The sequence below is a fragment of the Urocitellus parryii genome, chromosome 3, assembly GCF_045843805.1.
Source record: "Urocitellus parryii isolate mUroPar1 chromosome 3, mUroPar1.hap1, whole genome shotgun sequence".
In the NCBI taxonomy this organism is placed as follows: Eukaryota; Metazoa; Chordata; class Mammalia; order Rodentia; family Sciuridae; genus Urocitellus; species Urocitellus parryii.
The window spans coordinates 109,545,818-109,557,591 of NC_135533.1; the positions used below are offsets into that span (position 1 = coordinate 109,545,818).

The 11,774-nt window shown below is 34.0% G+C and overlaps 1 pseudogene; it reads right to left on the bottom strand.

Annotated features, from left to right (window-relative positions):
- Nucleotides 1-9,986: 9,986 nt before the first annotated feature.
- On the bottom strand, nt 9,987-10,681 carry LOC144253727 (small ribosomal subunit protein uS2 pseudogene; annotated as a pseudogene).
- Nucleotides 10,682-11,774: the final 1,093 nt, after the last annotated feature.

An 11,774-nucleotide genomic window follows, 5' to 3' on the forward strand; every position in this document is an offset into this window, starting at 1 on the left:
AGGTAATAATATAGTCAGCAATGCCTGCCTTCTTATAAACAAAGCATTTTGTCACTTATTGTTTTCCCCCTGAATGGTTCATCTACTCTATTATAGAAGAGCCAGGTCATCTAGGGCATGAGATTCTTCCCAGATTATTCTCTTCCTTGAAAAATGCCCAGATTCTCTTTGACAAATCTTGACTGAGTCATTTATAACTTCAAAAAAATCAGATATGGGTATAACAATGAATTTGTGCTTGTTTTGGAAGACAATGATTCAAAAATAAAATATAAAACTTACAAAGATTGACATATCTTATGACTGCTATATTTTGCAAATTATCTATTTTGATATTATCTATTTTTGTTATTTAAAATTTTATCTCTAAAATTAGTGTTTTATTAAATAGCTCAAAATAAAATTTTTAAACTAAAAATAATTACTCCAGAACTTATACCAAGACTTGAAACAATAAAAATAAGTATGGTATGCTTCAATGTTTAAAGATATATTCTTGAGGAAAATATCTTTATTTAGCCTAATTGCAAAGTCATTTTACTAAACTATGCATAAAAAATCAGAAGCATTGATTTGCAATCCATTCAAAGTCTCTGAAACTCAAACAATAATAATAATAATAATAATAATACTCATGATCATCCCAAACCCTAGATGAGGATAGCTTTTTACAATTTTTAATTTCTAAGTCAAAGTCATTCAATATCACATAAGAAATACATTAAACATGGCTCCATATTAGCTATATTACATAAAAATAAGAGATTTAAATACTTTAAATGCTCATGACAAATCAACCACAAAATTCCTGAGGAAAATATTTTGTAAATGCTATAATATAATTAGGTACTATCAGTCCCCAAGTATACTCTATGACTTTTAGAGTTCTGTGCTTGCATGGTATTTCTAAGTTTGATCCTAGGGAAAGCCTGAGAAGTGACAGGTTTGAACATTAACATTGTTGGTAAATAAGTTTGTTCTCTCAGAATCCACAGTGAATGAAGAAAAGTCACCTTCTAAGGCAATTTTAAGAAACACAGTTTGAGGGCTTATTTATACTAAAGTTAAGAAAATGGTATTGTCTCTATTTTTTTTCTTAAATTATATTTTCTTTACATTATTCAAAATCATGTTTATACTCATATTTACACATGCAAACACACACAGGTTTTGAATGAATAAATATATTTTTCATTAAAAAACCGCACTTTGATTTAACACAATTGAAAAATATGGAGAAAGAGATTCAGAGGCACTATAATGCCATGATTTCTGTTTGCTTTTATGGAAAATGTGACATCTATTTTGGAGTTGAAACATTTTTAATCAGTAGGTCTTATTTTCATCCATCCTACCTCTATAAATTTAATTTAATTTCCTACCTCTTGAAGAACAATATCATTATTTTAAAATAATTTAGGAAATGAGTTAAATATATTAATGTAGTTTATGAGTAATTGCTATTTCTCTATTGTGTTGTAAGATTATTAAGTAAATATTAATATCAGTGATAATTAAAGACAAATGATATCTCAATGTTAACAAAATAATAAAAAACAAATACTATTATTGTCAGAGTCAAAATATTCAATTAGATATCTTTTTAAAGATATATTGCAGATAAATTTTATGATTGCTTTTTCTATTTCTATGAGTACTATCATTGGGATTTTTATTGGAATTGCATTAAATCTGTATGGTGCTTTTGGTAGTATGGTCATTTTGACAATATTGGCACTGCCTCTCCAAGAACAAGGGAGATCTTTCCATTTCTAAGGTCTTCTTTCTTTAGCATTCTGTAGTTTTCATTGTAGAGGTCTTTCACCTCTTTTGTTAAGTTGATTCCCAAGTATGTTATTTTTTTTTTTCTGAGACTGGGGTAGTTTTCCTAATCTCTTTCACAATATTCATCAGTGAGGTATGGGTGTTTATTTTATATCCTTCTACTTTTCTGAATTCATTTATTAGTTCTAGAAGTTTTCTGGTGGAATTTTTGGATCCTCTAAGTATAGAATCATGTCATCAGCAAATAATGATAGTTTGAGTGCTTTTCCTATTTTGTATCTCTTTAATTTCTTGCATCTGTCTAATTGCTCTAGCCAGAGTTTCAAGGACTATGTTAACTAGAAGAGGTGAAAGAGGGGATCCCTGACTTTTTTTCCAGTTTTTAGAGGGAATGCTTTCAATTTTTCTCCATTTACAATGATGCTAGCCTTGGGCTTAACATAGGTAGCCTTTACAATGTTGAGATATGTTACTATTAGCCCTAGACTTTTTACTGTTTTGAACATGAAGAGGTGGTGTGTTTTCTTAAATGTTTTCTCTGCATTTATTGAGATGATCATATGATTTTTATCATTAAGTCAATTGATGTGATGAATTACATTTATTGATTTCTGTATGTTGAAACAACCTTGAATACCTTCGGTGAACCCCACTTGATCATGGTGCACTATCTTTATAATATGTTTTTGTATTCAATTTGCCAGAATTTTAAGACACCCAGAATAGCCAAAGCAATCCTTAGCAAGAAGAGTAAAGCAGGTGGTGGCACAATACCAGAACTTAAACTATATGACAGTCTAATAGTAACAAAAACAGAATGGTATTGGCACCCAAATAGACTTGTAGACCAATGGTACAGAATAGAGGACACAGAGACAAGCTGATATAAATACAGTTATCTCATTCTAGACAAAGGTGCCAAAAACATATATTGGAGAAAAGATAGCCTCTTCAACAAATGGTGCTGGGAAAACTGAAAATCCATATGATGCAAAATGAAATTAAGCCCTTATCTCTCACCATGCACAAAACTCAACTCAAAGTAGATCAAGGACCTAGGAATTAGATCAGAGACTATGCACCTAATAGAAGAAAAAGTAGGCTTGAATCTTTTTTTTTAATATTTATTTTTTAGTTGTAGTTGGACACAACATCTTTATTTAATTTATTTATTTATATGTGGTGCTGAGAATCGAACCCATGGCCTCACACTTGCTAGGCGAGCACTCTACCACTGAGCCACAACCTCAACTCTCGAATCTTTATCATGTTGGATTAGGCCTCAACTTCCTTAACAAGACTCCTAAAGAGCAAGAAATGAAAGCAAAAATCAACAAATGAGATGGATTCAAACAAAAGGCTTCTTCTCTGCTTAAGAAACAATCAGTTAGGTGAAGAGAGAGCTTACACAGAATGGGAAGAAATCTTTACCACATGTACATCAACTACAGAGAATACTAAATTCCAGGATATATGAAGAACTCAAAAAAAACTTAACACCAGAAAAGCAAATAAGCCAACAATTAAATGGGCTAAGGAACTGAACAGACACTTCTTAGAAGATATACAATCAATCAACAAATATATGAAAAACATCTTCAATGTCTCTAGCAATCAGAGAAATACAAAACAAAACTACTCTAAGATTTCATCTCACTCCAGTAAGAATGTCAGTTATTAAGAATATGAGAAACAATATATGTTGATGAGGTTGTGGGGGGAAAAGGCACACTCTTCCATTGTTGGTGGGACTGCAAATTGGTGTAACCAATCTGGAAAGCAGTATGGAGGTTCCTTAGAAAATTTGGAATGGAACTACCATTTGACCCAGCTATCCCACTCCTCAATTTAGACCCAAAGGACTTAAAATCAGCATAGTACACTGACACAGAAACCTCAATGTTTATAGCAGCACAATTCACAATAACTAAATTGTGGAACCAACCTAGATGCTCTTTAATAGATGAATTGATAAAGAAACTTTGGTATATATACACAATGGAATATTACTCAGCATTGAAAGAGAGTAAAATCATGGCATTTTCAGGTAAATGGATGGAGTTGGAGAACTTAATGCTAAGTGAAGTAAACCAATCCCCGAAATCAAAGGCCAAATGTTTTCTCTGGTAAGTGGATGCGGATCCCTAATGAGGGGAGGGGGAGCATGGGAGAAATGGATTAACTTTGGATAGGGAAAATGGGAGAGAGAAGAAGGGAAGGGAGTATGGGAGTAGGAAGGATGGTGGAATAAGATGGACATCATTACCCTAGGTACATGTATGAAGACATGAATGGTGTGAATCTACTTTGTGTACAACCAGAGAAATGAAAAATTGTGCTCTATTTGTGTACTATGAATCGAAATGCATTCTGCTGTCATGTATAACTAATTAGAATAAATAAATAAATTTATATAATAGGTATATTGCAAACATTAGAAGAGACTAAAAAATAAATCCATAGGATAGCAGCACATTTAAAATTTATAGCTCATTAAGGACTTACAATTTTTGAAAAAAACCCACAATATTATATTTAGTTCTCAAACATTATATTATAAAAAATATTATACGTGTCATAATAGAGATTGAGTTACAATGTGAGCTTTACTCAGCATTTCTGACCATCTGTGTTAGGGCCAGCAAATTTTATCATATCATGTTCTCAAATGCAAACCAAACAATCAGAAATGTGATAACCTAGCAGGAGCTTGATACAAGTATAAGCCACCTTTTGGAAGTCTGGTTTCTATTTGCATGTGCTTATCCAGATGTGTAATGTAAGTGCTAGTTTCAAAATATGTGAGGGTCATGCCTTGTGCTTATATCTGTCCTTGATGTTGAATCCTGGGATTCTAAGGAACACAGGTTGAAAATGAAACAGCTACATCCAGAATTGCCTTGGTATTTTGCTTTTTTGCTGTTGGGGTTTTGTTTTGCTTTGGTTTTGTTTTGTTTTTTGTTTTGTCAGTGCTGAGTATCAAGCCTAAGGCTTCAACAGGCTAGTATTCTGCCACTGGAGCTACATCCCCAACTCTGTCTTAGATTTTAAAGGCTAAAATGCTTCATTGGAGTTAAACTCAGCAGGGAGATTGTTAAAACTATTTGCTTTCTGTCTGTTTCCTGCAATCAAGAAGAGTCAATGGTGTTATTCTCCTGGCAAGTTTGGTCTTATTCCTGTCTCTCCACCATGAAACATGTCACACCTGACAGCCTCTAAGAGCCAGCCCTTGGAATCCCTGTCTGTTCACAGCTTTAACAATTACCTCACATTCAGCTTTATTCTCTGACAGTTACATATGCTGGTAAGCCTTGACTTCTTGAACTGAATCTTGTATCCAACACTGTACTTATCCTGGGTTTCCAGTCCCTAATACCACTTCTCTAGAGCTGACCCAAGGACTCTTCCTCATCTGTGATTTCAGGCTTGTTGGCTTTCGAAGTGAAACTTCCCAGTACATAAATTGACAATTCCATGAAAGTTTAAAGTGGTATCTAGTCACTATGCTATAACATACCAGTATAACTTTAACCCTCATAAGAATATGTTCTCTCCCTCATTTTACTTCTTTTTTGTACCACATACTGGAAAAAGTATTCACAAGTATTAACTTGGTTAATCTTTATAATTATTATGTTATTATTCTTGTTTAAAGTCAAGCAAACTCAGACTTGAAGGCCTAAGTAACTTGACTGTCTAAGATCACAACTCATGGGTAGCATAACAAAGATTCAAACCTTGGCTGTTTTGACTCTAAAGTTCATGGTTTGCTACGAAAATGAAGTGAACATTCTGACCCCAGAATTCATATTCTTAGAAATGAAGCAGATTTGGTGTAAGGGGGCAGAAGATAAATGGAATGAGGACAACTTCTATAAAGAATGAGAAATAAAGAATTAAATCGGTCTTTATCAAGCTTTCTTTTTATCCTGGAGTAGACTTCATAGGGGAGGAGAAATACTTTTCCTTGATTCTGCTAGTTTCAGAGAGTACAGCCTGACCAATTGGACTGAAAAAGACAGTTTAGACAGAGAAACGACATACAAATTTTACTTGATGTTAATACTTTTATTTGTAAAAAGAGACTTTCATATAAAAGATATGAAGACCCCAAAAGTAAATAGACATTAGACATTCAATGTTTTTTTTTTTTCCAAAAGTTGAAAATTATGTTTGGGCTTCAGTTGTGAGCCAACTGTGGGGAGGTAAGTGTATAGGGAAGATAATGGGAGAAAAGGATTATTTTAGTAATGATGATTATGCAGGTCCATCTTGGTGCCAAATTTCTCTTCTTCAAGGTCAAAAAAATGTGCCTTGGAAGTGGGAATGTACAGCAGTCTTCATTTCTCAGAAGTTTTTTGCTTTAATCATATCACAGGAAGCTCCAGGAAGATTTTATTCTGCACTTGCTGATTCTCAGTCACCTCTTGTTCTATGTAGTCACTGTATCAAAGTGGTATACTTGGCATACTTTGGGGTAGCATAATCACCTTCAACTTTAAAGGAAAGATGACATCCCTGGGAAGTCAAGGAGGTTAGCTTGTTGCCAAATACAATAAGTAAAATAATTTCTTTGGAATTTTATGCTTATTTGAATAATCACATAGATTTTACATCTTAGTTATTTTGACAGTAGATAGATGGATGGATAGATAGGCTGAACACATAGAGATATATAAGAATATAAATGTAGACACATCTTGAGTTGAACAAATAGACCATATTTATACTTTAATGCATGTATGTATTTATATACCATTATTTTAAATATTTTTTTTAAAAACTCTTACAGAATTAAGTCAGCATTAACTTCAGGTTAATAAATGTGAGGACAGCCTATATTCCCAGGCTCATTTCTTCCTTTGTGTAATGAGGAATCAAGATCAGGATACCTTCAAGGAAATTTAGCTCTCATTTCTGGTCTGAGTGATTACACAGTCAGTTATTCATTTTCAAATTAACCAGTCACTTTTAAGTTCCAGGTGTTCCTAAAATACCCTAATGAAGCATCAGACATGGGAGCTGGGTTGGAGATGCTGAAGTATAACTTCAGAGTTTCTCACCAGTTCCTACCAAATCGGCAATTCCCTTGGGCCCATGGAAGCCCTGATAAGTTTCTAATGCAAGAATGTCTCAGTGGTAGTTCAAGAACTGGGTTGGAGGTAACACTAAAGACTTCAGAAAGAGATGGGAATGAATATAAAGTGCAGATAACAATGGAGAGAAAGATGGGGGAAGATAGGGATAAAGAGAAGGTCACAAAGGAATTCAACATAAAGGAATACAGTTAATTTACATAACAAAGGTTCCCAGAGTTTAGCAGAAAGTCAATTGACAGCTCATTCAATTATTCTTTTACTCACCTTTACAACAATTATTCATCCTGTGAGAGGTACTGGGCAATATGCCAGACACAGTGTTAAACAAAACAAAAAACAAAACAAAAAAAGGGTCCCTGCTGTCAAAGATTTTTCTATTTTACTGAGGTAGTTAGATATCAGGAGCCATCATGTGTCAGATTTTACTTTATATGTGACCTAACAGAGCTTACCAATTTATGGATGCTGGAAGAAGACTGGAGACTTGTGGATCCAAATGAAAGATATTCTTACAGAAAGAGCAACAGCTGGAGTATCAGCACTTCCTTGGTTTTCTAAGACAAGGTAAGAGGGCCAGGTGCTGCTTGCAGGCACCATTGATTATGTTACAAGAGAGGAATTGAATTTAGGGAAAACAAATTGTTTATAAAGGGCAATAGTAGACTTGCAGATAAAAATGCAGCATGTTCAGTTAAATGAGAATTTCCAATAAAAATGGGTAAGTTTTTAGTGTAAATATTGCATGAGACATGATTCACCTGAAATTCAAACTTGTCTGGATACCTGTTTTTGCTTGGTTAAATTGATAACTCTAGGCCTGCCTGACTTCTTTTCCTATGGGAGGTATTATCTCTAACCTTTACAAATATCCTTGTAAAGATAATCTGGAATAAGGATAGCCAATACCTCTGCTTAAAAGATGGATAGAAATCTAGAGACTCATGAAATTTAACTTTCAGTGCTAGATATTTATTAAATTCATACCCCAACTATACAATTCCAGTTTGTGATAAGTGATGTGAAGGGATTGAAAGGGTAGTGTCAGGAGATAGACCTGATGTATGCTAAGGAATTATCTTGGATAACTAAATATAAAATGAAACTTCATAGGTTCATCTTCCAGTAATCAGTTCTTACCTAAATATTAATACAAATATCATAGAAATAGCTGCTATTGTCATGATTGTTCATAACAATTCCATTCCAACTCTACAAGTACAGGGGTTATGTTCAGTGAACTATCTCTCTTGGCAGAATAGAGTTAAAATCTTACTTAAAACATGCTTCTTGTTTAGGCAGTGTGATTGATCTTTTAGTTTGCTGACATTATTATACTGGTCTTTCTTCTGAATGACTGATTTCCCTGAGGAGAATCATGCCCTTACTATTGTCAGATAATAAAGAGAATTTGATCTTTCCTTTGGGTTTTACAATTGAATCTGAGTGCTGAAGATAAACCAGAAACTTTGTTCTTCTATGGTCTATTTTGGTTTAAATATATGGACTTTAAAAGGTTATCAACTGTGGTATTTTGGGTTAGCATGTATACAAATTTTCAATCTTGAAATGTATACTTTTAACTATGTAGTTTTATTTTAAATGTCTACCAACACATTTTAAAGCATATAACCAGCACAAAAAAATATGACAATGAGATCTAGATTTCAGTTTGATTCATTCATGGTATCAAGTTCCATTAATTTTTAAGCAATTTAGTTTCCTGTACCACAAATGTTAAAACTGTGCTTTCTGATATCAGTGGAGACCATGTGCCAATTTTCTTTATTATAACTCCTTTTTTTCACAGTATATTGCCAAGTAATTCTTAGTTGTGATTTTTTCTCTCAAAGCTTTGTTTTCTGCAGAAGGAAAAGTCCAAGGGATTAGATATCTGTCTATGCCAGTAATGTCATAGGGGAAATTTTGCCTCTCTATACAGGGTGATATTTTCCTTGTTTATTAGGAAATATGTAAACTTATTGACTTTTGGTAATGGATTTTTAATATACTTTTAGTATATAAACATCCCATAACTTGCAAGGTGACAATCAAGACATTTAGGACCTTAGGACATTTTCAATAATTTGAGGATTAAATTCTTCCCTCCTGTACACAATGGATCATTTTTCAGTTTTGATGCTTTACACTATGAGGCCTGCTGAGCATGACAAGCCATTCCTTTTCACTTTCATATTTCAGTCTCATCTACAGTTTGCCTTGTGAATAAAGCACCCCGCTGGCATTACAAGCATAGAGGTCCCGGATGATTCCACAATTGCTGTCCTCCTTGGTTTGTCTGCATCATTTACCAATCTACAGTTGTTTGTTGATTTTATTGACTCATTACTTCAGTCCTTATAAGAATACTCACTAGACACCTGACAAGTCCCTAATATCTTCTTGGAACAACAACAAAAAGAAATCAAAATTGTTATTTGTATTGCTTTTAACTTTGTGACACCAACATCTTATTTTTCTGTATCGTGACCGTTCTAGATGCCTTAACTGGATTGCTACTGTTCTTGGGCTTATCCATTAAAAGTTGATATTATTTTTAGACACTTTCTTCAACTTTCCCTTTAATCCATATATCCTCTCCCATGATCCCATTCATTAGATTATATCCATCAACTCAGTTATTAACTATAATCTGGTCACACATGACTTCCACATTCATAACAGTAGAACAAACTGCTCTCCTGATCTACTGAAACATTTTCAAACTCTTTATTCTTAACTTCAAAGTACTATGATCTTTTAAAAAGTATTTTAAGTTGTTGCCACATCAATTACTTAATTTCTTCTCCTTTTCTGTCTCTATTAATCAAGTTGCCAAAATCCACTTTCTCCAATTACAGACCTAGTCATTCAGTTCCACACTTTCCCTATTTGTTCCCACTGTATCAGTGACTCACATCCCCTTTCGTCCTACAGAGTTACCTGCATACCTGTCACTTTTTTTTGTACCCTCACTCCATACCATAGCTAAGACTACTCTCCACAGCCACCTCCAACTATTTTTTAAAAATGTGACTTTACCTAAATAATATGCATATAAAAATATTATCAGAGTGGTAAGTTGCACATATTAAAATTAATGTTCTATGGAGAATTGGATTTTTGGTTCCATTTCACATATTTGCCCTGAAATTCCTCCTTGGTCACAGTTTTCTTAGCAGCACCCTTCTCATTCTTTTCAATCTCTTCAGAATCTCTTTAGAAATAGAGATCACGCATGACCTCCCATGGATGTTAACAGAAAATAGTATCACATATGCACAAACCTTCTCTGAGCCAGCATTGACCACGTCGGACCTGCAGAGTAAGTTCCTTTGTTGCATGGAATGGCAAAATCCTCATGGTGCAGAGGAGAATCTGTGATACACAGAGCAATGGTGGGCAGGTTGGCATAATATGCGTCTGTGAGCTGATGATGGTCAGCCCTCAGATCAGTAACCATCAGAAGATGTATCTCCTGGAAGGCTGCCTGGATCTGGTTAGTCCAGTTTCCAGGAGTGAAGCAGCCAGAAATAGGAGTGGTCCCAGCGGCAGCAACAAACTTCAGCACAACTCCCTGGCCATTATTCCTTGAAGACAACATCAACAGGATTTTCAATGGCAACACTGGCATGAGCTTCCTCCAGAAGCAGAACCTCCTCACAAATCCTCTTCAGATTTATGATGTAGATGCCATCACTTTTCCTTTTGTAGATATATTGTTTCATCTGGAAATCAAGATTGGTGTTACCTAAGTGGGTTTCTGCTGCAAGGAATTTGAGGATATTCTTTTCCTGCATTCAACATCAAGGGCTCTGGGCATTGTGACAGTTTCCTTTTAAGTTACAATGGGAATCATGAATAATGCCATATGGATTTCTCCCTGGGTAGCATGAAAAGACTAGTCTCACTCTTGATTGGTAGTTTGAAAATACTTTTCTTTAAATTGTTGAAAGACTGATGAATTTCATCTAATGTGATGTGCTGCTGCTGAACTACTGGTGTTGCTCCCATTTCCTTCCTCATCCTGGCTGTGCTATTTTTCTCTGACACATTTTCTCTGAAAATTCCTAATGTATGTATCTTTTTGTATTTGTTGGACACTCTTCCTATCTGAGAACTCATTTCTTTTCACTTCTGGAATTTTTTTTTTCATTCCTGCCTCTTTTTATTTATTTATTTTTCAATTTGAATGATCTCTACTTGTAAGATATATGAACATCCAAATTTCTGATCCTCTTACACTATCATCCTTTCCATGAACTTTCACATTTTAAATCCTTTTTCCTAACAAACATCTTTTATAGACATATCCAAATTCTACTAATGATTTTGGGTTAAAAAGGAAACAAATTAAATTATCCTTGAATATTCTATTTTTATTTCTTATGAGTGATTTTCTCTCTCTCCCCTTAGAGGACCATTTTTTTCTTACATAAAACATATTTCTCTAAATAGTTATGAATATTTATTTTTCCATTAGTATTTAAGAAGTGATAAACTTTTAAATCTTATTAGAGCTTGTGCTTTCATTGATTTGATAAAGCATATTGGGATAGAGCCAGGCATTATGGAAACCTACAGAATGAGTATTTGTGGATCTTCATTTTGACCTGGTTAGTTTCCTCAGAAAATAACCTGGGATAAAAATACTGACTGCTAGCATTTTGGTAACAATGAAGACAACAGAGTGAGGAAGATCTCTTTCAACCTCCAAGTTTTGTAGCATTTCATCTCACTAATACACTCAGCTCTTTCTCATTCCAGAGATTCTTCCTCAAATCTTTCCAGAAAATTCCTGTGTAATTCAAATATTAGTTTGTAGCAAGTGGCAATTCCAGTTTAAATGGTAATAATCCAAAAAAAATGAACCAAAGCATCCAAATAGAGTCC